Here is a 13,324-nt window from a genome sequence, read left to right as displayed (position 1 = left end):
TCTGTCTTCCAAATTATTATTATAGAACAAAGGAATGGGCAGTTGGAACCTTCCAGATATTGTTAATTATAACTCCCATATTCATTCACCATAGGAGAGCATAGAAGTTACCATTTTGGACTGCCAGTGAGAGTCTAGGAGCTGTAATCCAAAATGTGATTTTCTGAAGCACAGTCCTTTCATTTTGCAGGGACGGTGGAGTCCAACAATATCTGGAGCGTCACAGTTGATAATCACTGGTATAAAATATTGTCAGCTATCTATATTGCTTAACAAACCAGAGCTTTCTTGCAAAAAAAAAAAAAAGTATGTTAAAATTTCCTGTGACTAATAGTGTGGATGTAGTAATATTCTGTTCACACACACTTTCATTCAAATGCAGCTGCACATAGTGGATTTTGTTTTTTTATGACTCATTTGCTGTATGAAGACAATTGCTTTAGACATACAATAGCTCCTTTTAATTTTCCTAACAAGCTGAGGTAGACTAAGATGGCTACTTCTTTGCAAATTATTGTAAAAAATTCCTAAAAGGCTATCACCAAGTTTGCATTACTGTAATTCCCAACTCAAAAGAGTGGGAAAAGATGTATTGGGATACAATCTCAAAAATGATAGAATGATTTTAATACGAATCCAAGGCAGAACTTTCAACATCACAGTAATCCAGGTTTATGCACCAACCACCAATGCTGAAGAGGCTGAAATTGACCAGTTCTATGAAGACTTACAACACCTTCTAGAACTGACATCAAAGATAGATGTTCTTCTCATTATAGGGGACTGGAATGCTAAAGTAGGGAGTCAAGAGATAAAAGGAACGACAGGTAAGTTTGGCCTTGGAGTTCAAAATGAAGCAGGGCAAAGGCTAATAGAGTTCTGTCAAGAGAAGAAGTTGGTCATCACAAACTCATGGGCATCACCAGATGGGCAATACTGAAATCAGATTGATTATATTCTCTGCAGCCAAAGATGGAGAAGCTCAGTCTATAGAGTCAGCAAAAACAAGACCTGGAGCTAATTGTGGCTCTGATCATCAGCTTCTAATAGCAAAGTTCAAGCTTAAACTGAAGAAAGTAGGAAAAACCACTGGGCTAGTCAGGTATAATCTATACCAAATCCCTTATAAATACACAGTGGAAGTGAAGAAGAGATTTAAGGAACTCGATTTGGTGGACAGAGTGCCTGAAGAACTATGGATGGAAGCTCGTAACATTGTACAGGAGGCAGCAACAAAAACCATCCCAAAGAAAAGGAAATGCAAGAAAGCAAAGTGGCTGTCCAACAAGGCCTTACAAATAGCTGAGAAGAGAAGGGAAACAAAATGCAAGGGAGATAGGGAAAGTTACAGAAAATGGAATGCAGACTTCCAAAGAATAGCAAGGAGAGACAAGAGGGCCTTCTTAAATGAACAGTGCAATGAAATAGAGGAAAAGAATAGAAAGGGAAAAACCAGACATCTGTTCAAGAAAATTGGAGATATTAAAGGAACCTTTTGTGCAAAGATGGACATGATAAAGGACAAAAATGGTAGGGACCTCACAGAAAAAAAGAGGCTACCTACCTGTAACTCTGGTTCTTCGAACAGTCCTCTGTGAATTCACACTAATGGGTTATTCTGCAGCTGAGCAGGAAAAGTCAGAGGCTCCTATAGCTTTAAGAGCTCTGTGCCGGGGGACCTCCCACAGAGGTTACATCACCAACTCGGCACTGAGCACGCCAGTTCCGAAGAACTGACGCCACTGTGTGTGCCAACCTTGAAGAGTCAGGACGTACAGCGGGGAGGCGGGTGAGTCATGTGAGTTCACAGAGGACTGTTGGAAGAACCAGAGTTACAGGTAGGTAACCTATTCTCCTTCACGTCCTCTGTGAATGCACACTAATGGGTGACTAGCAAGCTGACTTACCCGGAGGTGGGCATCACGACAGGACAGAAGCCAGGACAGCTCTACCAACAGCAGCCTCCGCTTTGGCTCGAACATCAAGGCGATAGTGGGCTGCAAAGGTGAAGGGTATAGACCAAGTCACAGCTTTGCAGACATCAGTAAGGTTGACACCTCGAAGAAATGCTGTGGACAAGGCCATGACTCTGGTAGAGTCGGCTCTGACAGTAGCAGGTAGAGGCTTGTGAGCGATCTCATAAGCAAGCTTGATAGTGGACACCACCCATCTCGCGAAGTTTTGAGCAGACACTGGAGCACCCATGGAATGGTCCAGAAATGATACAATCATGGAGATTTATTCAAGTACGCTGTGTGGGAAATGTAGTATGCCAAAGCCCGCTTGACGTCTAGAGAATGGAGGGCCTTCTCGATGTTAGTTGTAGGATTTGGAAAGAATGTGGGCAAGACTATCAGCTGGTTTGGGTGAAAGGAGGCAGCCACCTTCAGTAGAAAGGAGACATCCGGAAAAAGGGTGACCTTGTCCAGATGAAATTATATGATAGGCGGGTCCATCCGAAGTGCCGTAAGTTCACTTGCCCTCCTTGCCGAAGTGACTGCCAGAAGGAAGGCCGTCTTAAAGGTAAGTAGCCGAAGAGATGTAGAAGCTAGCGGCTGAAAGGGTGGAGACATCAACTTACTCAAGACAAGCTGAAGGGACCATTGGGGAGTGGGTGGCTTGTAAGCTGGGCGCATGTTACGAAGGCCCTTAAGAAATCTTTTCAGTACAGGGTGCTGGAATAATCTTGCTGCATCTGAGAGGGGAGGCTGATAAGCAACAATTGCAGAGATGTAGACTTTCAAAGTTGAATGGGACAAGCCAAGGTGAAAGAGAAGGAGGAGAAATTGAAGGAGTGTATCCAGAGTGGTGGGGCACGGAGACACACCACATTCCTCTGCAAAGTCACAGAAGGATTTCCACTTTTGAGCATAGGTCACCAGAGTAGATGGCTGACAAGCCTGGTTCAACACATCCTCTATCGCAGGTCCAGTCTCCAGGCCGTGAGATGAAGAGAGTCTAGGTCTGGATGGAAGGTCCAGCCCTCGTGGAGGGAGAGCAGATATAGAAGTTTGTGGAGCGGGAAGTGATCCGACGCCATCTGTAACAGAGGAGTGAACCAGGGTTGCCGTGGCCACCATGGAGCGATGAAAATCACGTTGGCTCGGTCCTGACGGATTTTGATTACCTTCTGTATAGGGGAATCAGAGGAAACGTGTACACAAGTCCAATCGTCCATGACACCATGAACGTATCTCCCTCCGAGCGGTGTCCCACACCCGCTCGGGAGCAGTACCTGTCGCACTTGGCATTGAGAGAAGATGCAAACAGGTCCAGGCACGGGATATCCCACCTCTGGCAGATGGAGAAGAGCGCTTAATCGAAAGCCCATTTGTGGGAAGCATCTGGAGACCTGCTGAGTTTATCTGCTAGCACATTGTCGGCTGATGCCACATGTACTGCTACGAGGAATATGTGACATGTGCAGCACCAGTCCCAAATCTGAATAGTGAGTTGGAGCAGTTGACAAGAGTGCATCCTGCCCTGCTTGTTAAGGTAGTACACCACAGTGGTGTTGTCCGAAGTCACCTATACTATTTTGTTTGAGAGCAAACACTCGAATGGACGGAGTGCCTTGAAGACTGCCAGAAGTTCCAGGGCATTGATGTGCAGAGCAGCTTCTTGCAGAGTCCAGTGGCCATTGGCTGTGAGGTTTAGGCAGTGCGCCCCCCAGCTCGAGAGACTTGCATCCGTGGTGAGTTGGATCGAGGGTTGCAGAGGACCGAAGGGTTGGCCCACTAGCAGATTGGAATGGAGTGACCACCAAGCGAGTTGCTCTGCCAACTCCTGCGTGACCGTCAACTGCTTTGAAGGTGGATCGATGAGTGGATCGAACAAGTCCTGGTACCAGGATTGGAGAGGCCTCATCCTTAGTCTGGCATGTTCAACGACCACCGTGGTAGAGGTCATGAGTCCAAGAAGGTGCTGGACAAGCAAAGCTTGGACTTTTGCGCCGGGAGTGAAGAGCGGTAGCAAATGATGGATTTTTAGGATGCGGATGTCTGGGATGAAGGCTCGGCCTGAGACTGTATCCAACACGCCTCCTATGTAGGCGACGACCTGGGTAGGCACCAAGGTTGACTTCTCGTAATTCACCTGTAAACCAAGGTTTGAGAGAAGAGATAAAGTAAAGTCAGCTTGTCGAGACAAAGAGTCAGCAGACAATGGTACCATCAACCAATCATCTAAGTAGGGAAAAACTGTGATGCCTTGTAAACGTAGGTAAACAGCCACCGGAGCCACACATTTTGTAAACACCCTTGGCGACATAGACAGCCCAAATGGAAGTGCTTTGAATTCAAAGGTTACGCCATCTAGAGAAAATCGGAGGAACCGACGGAACTCAGGACGGATACTAATGTGGAAAAATGCATCCTTTAGATCAATGAGAGCAAACCAGTCGCCTTGTCTGAGGATCTGAATGGTGGCGTCAAGGGAGACCATTCAGAATTTCCTGGCTGTAATGTAGAAATTCAATGGCCTAAGATCAAGGATGGGTCAAAGACCACCATCTTTCTTTGATACAATAAAATACCAAGAGAAAAAGCTAACAAGGATGTCCAGTTTCTCTACCAACACAATGGCATCCGTAGAGAGTAGCTTCTGCACCTCTTCACACAAAATAGGAGAAGAGGCCGTGTCTCTCAGAAACCCTGTGCAAGGCATGGAATGAAACTCAATAGCATAACCGGTAGCGATTATGGTGAAAACCCAAGAGTCGGAGGTAATAGCCCTCCAGGCATCAAAAAATTGTGCTAAACGAGCACTTAGTGAGGGTGCTGGTAGCCCTAAGGTGCTAAACTTGCTGTTTAGGTTTGGGGTCCTGCCGACGGGACTGTTGTCACTGTCTCGGTTGGCTGGACTGTTGGCACGCCTGAGTAAGATAAGAACCCTGTTGAAACCTGGGCCTATCGTAAGGTCTAGAAAAATAAGAGCTACGCGTTGAGGTTTTTGAAGTAGAGGGTGGTGCGATGTTCTTGGCCGTCTTACAGTGGTCAATAAGGTTTTTCAGAGCGTCATTGGTAGTAGGATCAAAGAGTCCTTTACTGTCGAAAGGCATATCTTCAATCTTTGCCTTCATGTCTTCCGCAAGGTTGGCAGACCTCAGCCAGGTGTGTCTCCTCAGCGCAACTGCAGTGATCAGCTGCTTAGAGGAGATATCCACCAGATGACATGCTGCCTCCCTTTCCTGGCATGCAAGGGTGACCGCATCCTGGTGGCTTGCCAAAGCTGCTGCATTCAGATCTTCCGGGGCAGCGTTGAGTGCCGGCAGAGCCAGATTCCAAAGATGGTGATGGTAGCCCCCCATGGATGCCAAGTAATTTGCAAAACGGAGGGTGAAGGTGGCAAATGAATATTGCCTCCAGCCTAATGTGTCCAGTTTTTTGCCTTCTTTATTGGATGGAGCCAGGTTACCTCTGGCACACGTGGTAGAGGCATCAACCACCCAGGAGTTGGGGGTGGGATGCACCTGAAGAAACCCATATCTTCTCTGTGAATTTTATAGAGGTTTTCCGCACGTCTTGGAACTAGTAGAGAGGCTGATGGCCTAGCCCAGTGAAGGCAAACCTTTTTTGGCTCGAGTGCCCAAAATGAGGGGGTGGGGAAGAAACCAGTGGCTGCCGTGCCACCCGGAAGACCAGAACCAGAACAGGAAGTGGCAGTTTCGGGGGGAATCATGGGGATGGACAGGAAGTTAAAGGGGGAATCATGGGGACAGATAGGAAGTTAAACGGGGAATCATGGGGACGGACACAAAGTTAAAGGACCCTGAACAGGAAGAGAAAGGGGGAATCCCAGCTGCAGCCACTTCAAAAGGTTTGTTGCGTGCCAGAAGAAAGGGCTTCGCATGCCAGCTGTGGCACGCATGCCATAGGTTAACCATCACTGGCCTAACCCATGTCTCTTTAGCCAAATCGAGGAGGAAAGGAATAAAGGCCAGCTTGGTGGGTGCAAGCTGGCCCTTAACCATGTCCTCAAATACTTTGTCTGGTTTAGGTAGGGTAGGCTGAACCACAGATAAATCCAGCACGTCCCCGATACGCCTAACTAGCTGAGTATAGGCGGTATAGTTTTCTGACGGTGATGGAGGGTGACTATCAACAGTAGGAGCTCCCAGCAGGAGTTCCCAGCGGAGGAGGTTCAGCATGGTCTTCCTCATCAGAGCCCCCTGAGAAAGGTAGGAGAGGGCTCTGGATAGGAGACAGGCCGGGAGAGTCTTCATCCGCATCCTATTCAAAGTCCAGAAATTCACCAGGATCAGTATGGTGTTCCATCTGGGCTCTAGGTGGCGGTTGCTGCACAACATGAGCAGAGGCAGGAGTGGCAGAAACTGCAGATGTAGTTGATAATTGAGGGACAGCAGCTGGTCCTTGACAAGTGCTTGCAGAATAAGGTGAAAGCTGCTGGAAGTGCCTGCAAAACATCTGCCACTGTTGAAAAGCCAGGAATGTGGCCATGTCAAAAGGAGGCAAAGAACGTGTGCCGAGCCCAACCGGCATCGAGCTCGAAAGTGGTTGAACTGGAGTAGGTGGCAGTGTAGGTGCCTTGGGCTCAACATCTTTGGTTTTCCTTTTCTTCTTTTGGGCTGGTTCAGTCGGTTCGGGCACGAGAGACGCCGAACGAGCTGAAGGAGAAACCCCGGAGGGTCAAGCTGGAAGACTTCGAGCTGGAGAGGCTGGTGCAGTTGGGCTCGACGGTGGTACGAGCTCGGCTGGCAATTCCATGAGCTCGACTGCTGGAAGAGTAAGTGGCGAAGTGGCTAGACGCTTCTTTGTAGTTTTTGTCGGGCTCGAGGGCTGGTCTCGATGCGGCCGCGGAGACTGTTGACCTTGACCTGGTAGAAACCTTTTTGGGCCTCGGAGCAGAGCGCGGTAAAGGTGCCTCAGATGGCAGCGCTCTCGGGGGGGGGTCCATGGCAGGCGGGTCCAGAGATTTTGTCCACAAAAAGGCTATAAGCCTATCCTGCCTGCGTTTCAGTGCAGGCTTTGTGAAAGCCTTGCAATGGGCACACGAGTTTGGTTTGTGGCCCTTCCCCAGGCAAAAGAGGCGGCTGGAATGGCCGTCTTTTGCCGAAAATTTTGTGTTGCAGTCAACGCAATGCTTGAAAGGAGGCTCCTTTTCCATTAACAATACCTCAAAGATGAAAGAGTAGCCAGTCCAATTCAAAAACGAAGCCAGGAGGTAGGTCCAAAGAGTTTTTGTTTTGTTTTCTTTAAACACGAAGGAGAAGCTCTGACCGTGCTGCACACAGTGGCGGCAGGAAACGGAACTGGTGTGCTCAGTGCCAGGGTGGTGATGTAATCTCGGTGGGAGGTCCCCCGGCACAGAGCTCTTAAAGCTATAGAAGCCTCCGACTTTTCCTGCTCATCCGCAGAATAACCCATTAGTGTGCATTCACAGAGGACGTGAAGGAGAAACAGAAGACACCAAGAAGATGTGGCAAGAATACACAGAGGAATTATACCAGAAAGATTTGGATATCCTGGACAACCCAGATAGTGTGGTTGCTGACCTTGAGCCAGACATCCTGGAGAGTGAAGTCAAGTGGGCCTTAGAAAGCACGGCAAACAACAAGGCCAGTGGAGGTGATGGCATTCCAGTCGAACTATTTCAAATCTTAAAAGATGACGCTCTTAAGGTGCTACACTCAATATGCCAGCTAGTGTGGAAAACTCAGCAGTGGCCAGAGGATTGGAAAAGATCAGTCTACATGCCGATCCCAAAGAAGGGCACTGCCAAAGAATGCTCCAACTACCGTACAATTGCACTCATTTCATACGCTAGCAAGGTTATGCTCAAAATCCTCCAAGGCAGGATTCAGCAGTATGTGGACTGAGAACTCCCAGAAGTACAAGCTGCATTTCGAAGGAGCAGAGGAACTAGAGACCAAATTGTAACATGCGCTGGATTATGGAGAAAGCCAGAGAGTTCCAGAAAAACATCTACTTTTGCTTCATTGACTATGAAAAAACCTTTGACTGTGTGGACCACAGCAAACTACGGCAAGTCCTTAAAGAAATGGGAGTGCCTGACCACCTCATATATATCTCCTGAGAAATCTATATGTGGTACAGGAAGCAACAGTTAGAACTGAATATGGAACAACTGATTAGTTCAAAATTGGGAAAGTACGACAAGGCTGTATATTGTCCCCCAGCTTATTTAACTTATATGCAGAATGCATCATGTGAAAGGCCGTACTGGAGGAATCCAAAGATGGAATTAAGATTGCTGGAAGAAATATCAACAACCTCCGATATGCAGATGATACCACTCTGATGGCAGAAAATGAGGAGAAATTAAAGAACCTCTTAATGAGGGTGAAAGAGGACAGCACAAATAATCGTCTGAAGCTCAACATAAAAAAAACTGAGATCATGGCCACTGGTCCCATCACCTCCTGGCAAATAAGAGGGGGAAGATATGGAGGCAGCGACAGATTTTACTTTCTTGGGCTCCACGATCACTGCAGCTGGTGAAGCAGCCACGAAATTAAAAGACACCTGCTTCTTCGGAGGAAAGTGATTACAAACCTTGACAGCATCTTAAAAAGCAGAGACATCACCTTGCCGACAAAAGTCCGCATTGTTTTTCCTGTAGTGATGTATGGAAGCGAGAGCTGGACCATAAAGAAGGCTGACCACCAAAGAATGGATGCTTTTGTATTGTGGTGCTAGAGGAGGCTCTTGAGAGTCCCCTGGACTGCAAGGAGAACAAACCTATCCATTTTAAAGGAAATCAACCTTAAGTGCTCACTGGAAGGACAGATCCTGAAGCTGAGGCTCCAATACTTTGGCCATCTCATGAGAAGAGATGACTCTCTGGAAAAGACCCTGATGTTGGGAAAGTGTGAAGGCAGGAGGAGAAGAGGACGGCAGAGGACGAGATGGTTGGACAGTGTCATTGAAGCAACCAACATGACTTTGACCCAACTCCCGGAGGCAGTGGAAGACAGGACGGCCTGGCGTGCTCTGGTCCATGGGGTCACAAAGAGTCGGACACGATTAAACGACTAAACAACAAAAATATAACACTTTTATAAAGTGTATTAAGGAGTACCATGTGTCCCTTAGTTACAGTTTAAAGCTCCGTTTAGACTGGCTGGATTGTTAAGTCTTTTACTTACAGCAACTTACTGTTTGCATGCTGTACCAGACCTTTCCTCAAGGAGAAGGGAGACCCCTGCTGGTATGAGATACTAAAACCAGGATATTAATAATGTGTGTTTAAAGAATATACTTCTCCCAATTGGTCATATTGCTGGCTGATATATTTTTCTTGATAACTGCTATCCTAAGAGATAACTACTGCTCACTTTTCATAATGTGAAGGGAGATAACTAATTCTTAGTTTGGATGAAACATTACAAAAAGGACATTCTTAGTGGTTGTTGTGGGTTTTTCGGATTCTTTGGCCGTGTTCTGAAGGTTGTTCTTCCTGACGTTTCGCCAGTCTCTGTGGCCGGCATCTTCAGAGGACTGGAGTAGGAACTCTGTCCACGTTCTGTTGCTGTTTGTTGGATAGTGAGTATTTATAGCTGTGGGAACAGCTTTTGTCTTTTTTCAGGAGATAGGGTGATCAGTCTGTTTTTTGTTGTGATAAGGAGGGGGAGACTATCTGTTACTGTGATTGATGGGTGTTGTTAAGCTGGTCTTTTTCGTGCAATGATCCCTGGTCTTTGTGGCTGTGTAGAGTTCATTGACCTTTTACAGGCCGTATTTTTCAATATTGGGAGCCAGGCCGCATTTAGTTTTAGGCTTTCTTCCTTCTTGTTGAAATTTTGTTGATGTTTATGGATTTCAATGGCTTCCCTGTGCAGTCTAACATAGTGGTTGCTGGTGTTGTCCAGAACTTCAGTATTTTGAAATAGAATTTCCTCCCTCTCTCTTTAATTGTGTCAACATGTTAAGACAGAATAACACAGATATATATCTATATCTATTATAAACTTGACAGAGCAAAATTGTTACATTCCTAGCCCTGCAGTCTCTTGGAGCAAGTGCTGTTATATGCCATCAAATCTCTTCTCTCTTATGGCGACCAGATAAATTTGTAACTCCTAAAAGGTCTTATCACCTGCTCAGATCCTGGAAACTAAAGACTATGGGTTCTTGTATATTAAACATTAAGCCCTTAAAGATTAGACTGTTGCTGGCACCATAAGTTCATAATACTGTATGAAATACATGAAAAAATCAATTTATACAGAAAGAATTATTTGGTGTTATTCATAATGGCAACCTTCCTGCTATTGTTTGGTAGTACCAACTCATTTAAAGGGATAGCTTAAAGATTTACTCCTCAGACCAAACATATCTACTAACTCTTGTTTGTCCACAAAATGAACAAGTCCAGTTATGCTATACTACCCAAATCCTTTAACTAAAAGCATAACATGTGGTCCCAAAAATATATGTATGACAAAACCACCAACCACAGACTAAACTATCATATTTCCACCATCTTTTAATCTTTAATATTTTTCCTCATTCCTTCTACAAAACATTTGCTATATATTTACACATCAACCACTTTCCAGACTTGTTGTGCCATCATTCACGGCACCTACAAATCATGACTTCATGCATCCAAATCAGTTCAATTTACAACTGGGGGGGAAGAAACTGGCTTTGTCCTAGGTCAGCTATTCTCAAACCTTTTTTTTTACTACAACCATAAGAAACCTAGGCCGAATTCAGATTATATAGATTGCATACGGTACCTTGTAAGGTGATGTGTAATTAATTGTTTCCAGCCTGTGGCCTCTTTCAAATGTGCCATGGTCTGTCCTAGATCATATTTGAAAAATAGTGGGTGGTAGATTAAAAACAAAACTCAGCAGGCTTTGAGCAAAGGCCCTGGGTGATTTGCATGTCACTCCACTGCAGACTAGACACAAAGGTCCAACTGACTGCTGAAAGCCCAACTATAGGTGGACTGCACTGGTGTCTGTTTGAATAAAACATAAAATAAAATCATAAATAAGCATGAAATGGAAGTGGGAGAGGGGGAACCTTTTAATTGGGCCAAACAGAAGCTGTGCAGACAGACCTACCCTTTAGCTTGAAGTGTTAAGACACTGTAAAGGCTAGGTACATGACTGGATCTCTCGTGTTTTTTTAAAGTTCAAACCACCTTTGGGAGAGGACAGTGTTAAGCCTCCCCCCAGTATCCTAATCAAAATCTCTTATCCTCTTCAATTAGTATTCACCTTACTCCCTGTGCCATGGAGCACACTAGAGGGGGGATATATCATGTTGGGGAAATGGCACAGCATGGCAGGGAGAAAAGAGTTAACCTCCGCCCTCCGTCCTACAATCCGAATTGTACTCCCCTTGTTCCTTCCCCAATACAAATACTAGCTGGTTAGACTTTTTTTGTACAGAATGAATTCTGATCCTAGATCATCTTCTGTGTCATGTAGTTATGTATTTTGTTGCAAATTCCACCTATGTTGCCACATTTGTGGTTATGATGGAGGGAATCTGATGCCCAATACTACACTTGATCTTAGCCAAAAGGCCGAGAAGCGATGCCCTAAATATACTGAAACTTTATTTAATAGGAAAAACTAATATATACCACATTTCATTATTCCCTATCCTGGTGCTCCCCCCTCTTATTTTGGACTACAAGTCCCATTAGCCCTAGCCAGCATAACCAACTATGAGGAATCATAACAACTGTAGTCAAGAAGGCCAACCTCTGTTTGACATGTAGTTTAAGTTACTTAATTTGTTTATTTTTAATTAATAAATAAAAGATAAAAATAAGATAATTGATAGAAGGTAATAACAAAGGCACAAACATTGTTATTTGTCTTCTTATAAAGTGGTATCTTTCATCTTTGGACGGCCTAGGGGTCATGGACTCCATTTCCCAGAACTGGAAAACACCATAGATTTTCAGTTCTGTTGGTTAAGGCTTCTGGATAAATGCACTTATAAGTGCAAGGCTTAACTACTAACTCTAACTTAACAACAATTCTAAGTATAAAATACTCAGAAATGAATGCTTCACCAGTCATTCCTTATAGCAGTTTTCTGGGATCAAACAGCTTGTACAAGATGTACAAGTTGGCAGAACATGCAGCTTCATCAGCCACACATGCACAGGAAGATTTCTGCTGCCCCCTCTCCTGGGAGGCATTGTAGGGATTAAAAATGCCAATCCACTGAGCTATATCAACTCTTGAAAGGATACAACTAGATGAGGGTAGAGATAACAAGCAAAGTAAAAAATGTCCAAAATCCAGTTGCTCAGCATAGTAAATTGCACTAGAGTAGGCCCACTGAATCAATCAGGATTTGGCGAGTCAATTCCTCCATAAATTCAATTTATTCAAATGGACCTACTTTATCTATGACTCACTATGCTGGAATTTTTTAGCATGTTTACATTACTGAAACAGCACCGTCTATGTTGGCTCGGGCATGTCGTGAGAATGGCTGATGGTTGGATTCCAAAAGATCTCCTGTATGGAAAATTAGTGCAGGGAAATTGCCCCAGAGGGAGACCACAGCTGTGATACAAGGATATCTATGAGTGGGATCTAAAGGCCTTAGGAATGGACCTCAACAGATGGGAAACCTTGATGTCTGAGCGTTCAGTCTGGAGGCAGGCGGTGCATCACGGCCTCTCCCAATTTGAAGAGACACTTTTACAGCAGGCCGAGGCAAAGAGGCAGTCCCAAAACAAGCCAAACCAGGGAGCTGGACAGGGGACATATTGTATTTGTCTTCAATGTGGAAGAGATTGTCACTCTCGAATTGGCCTTCTCAACCACACTAGACGCTGTTCCAAGACCTCCATACAGAGCACGTTACCATACAATAGTCTCTCGAGACTGAAGGATGCCTACTGAGACTATGCTAAAGTAAGTTGTAATTAGAGTAGCCCCTTTGAATCAATTAAACTTATGGAGTTGACTCACCAGATCCCCATTGATTCAGAGGGACTATTCTGGTGCAATTTACTTTGCTGAGCAACTGAATTTTGGCCAGTAGTTCACCAACAGATGCACTGGACTATCCATTTGTTAATTGCATCAATTAGCAGACCCTGGCCAGGATGGACTTGGCTGTCACAGGAATGCTAAGAGAGGCTTTCTATAAAGATGTCAGAGATGGATAATGGAGCCCCACTGTTTTGTAACCATATTAGGGATGTGAACACCTGTAGGTGCTTATGTGAACACCAGTAGCATTCCAGTAGGATTCCAACCAGTGTGTTTATGTAGGGGTAAGAAGAAAGTGTGTGTGTGTATGTATGTATGTACAGTGTGTGTGTGTGTGTGTGTGTGTGTGTGTGTGTGTGTGTGTGT

The sequence above is a fragment of the Pogona vitticeps genome, chromosome 2, assembly GCF_051106095.1.
Source record: "Pogona vitticeps strain Pit_001003342236 chromosome 2, PviZW2.1, whole genome shotgun sequence".
Classification (NCBI taxonomy): Eukaryota; Metazoa; Chordata; class Lepidosauria; order Squamata; family Agamidae; genus Pogona; species Pogona vitticeps.
This window is presented reverse-complemented; position numbering follows the sequence as displayed.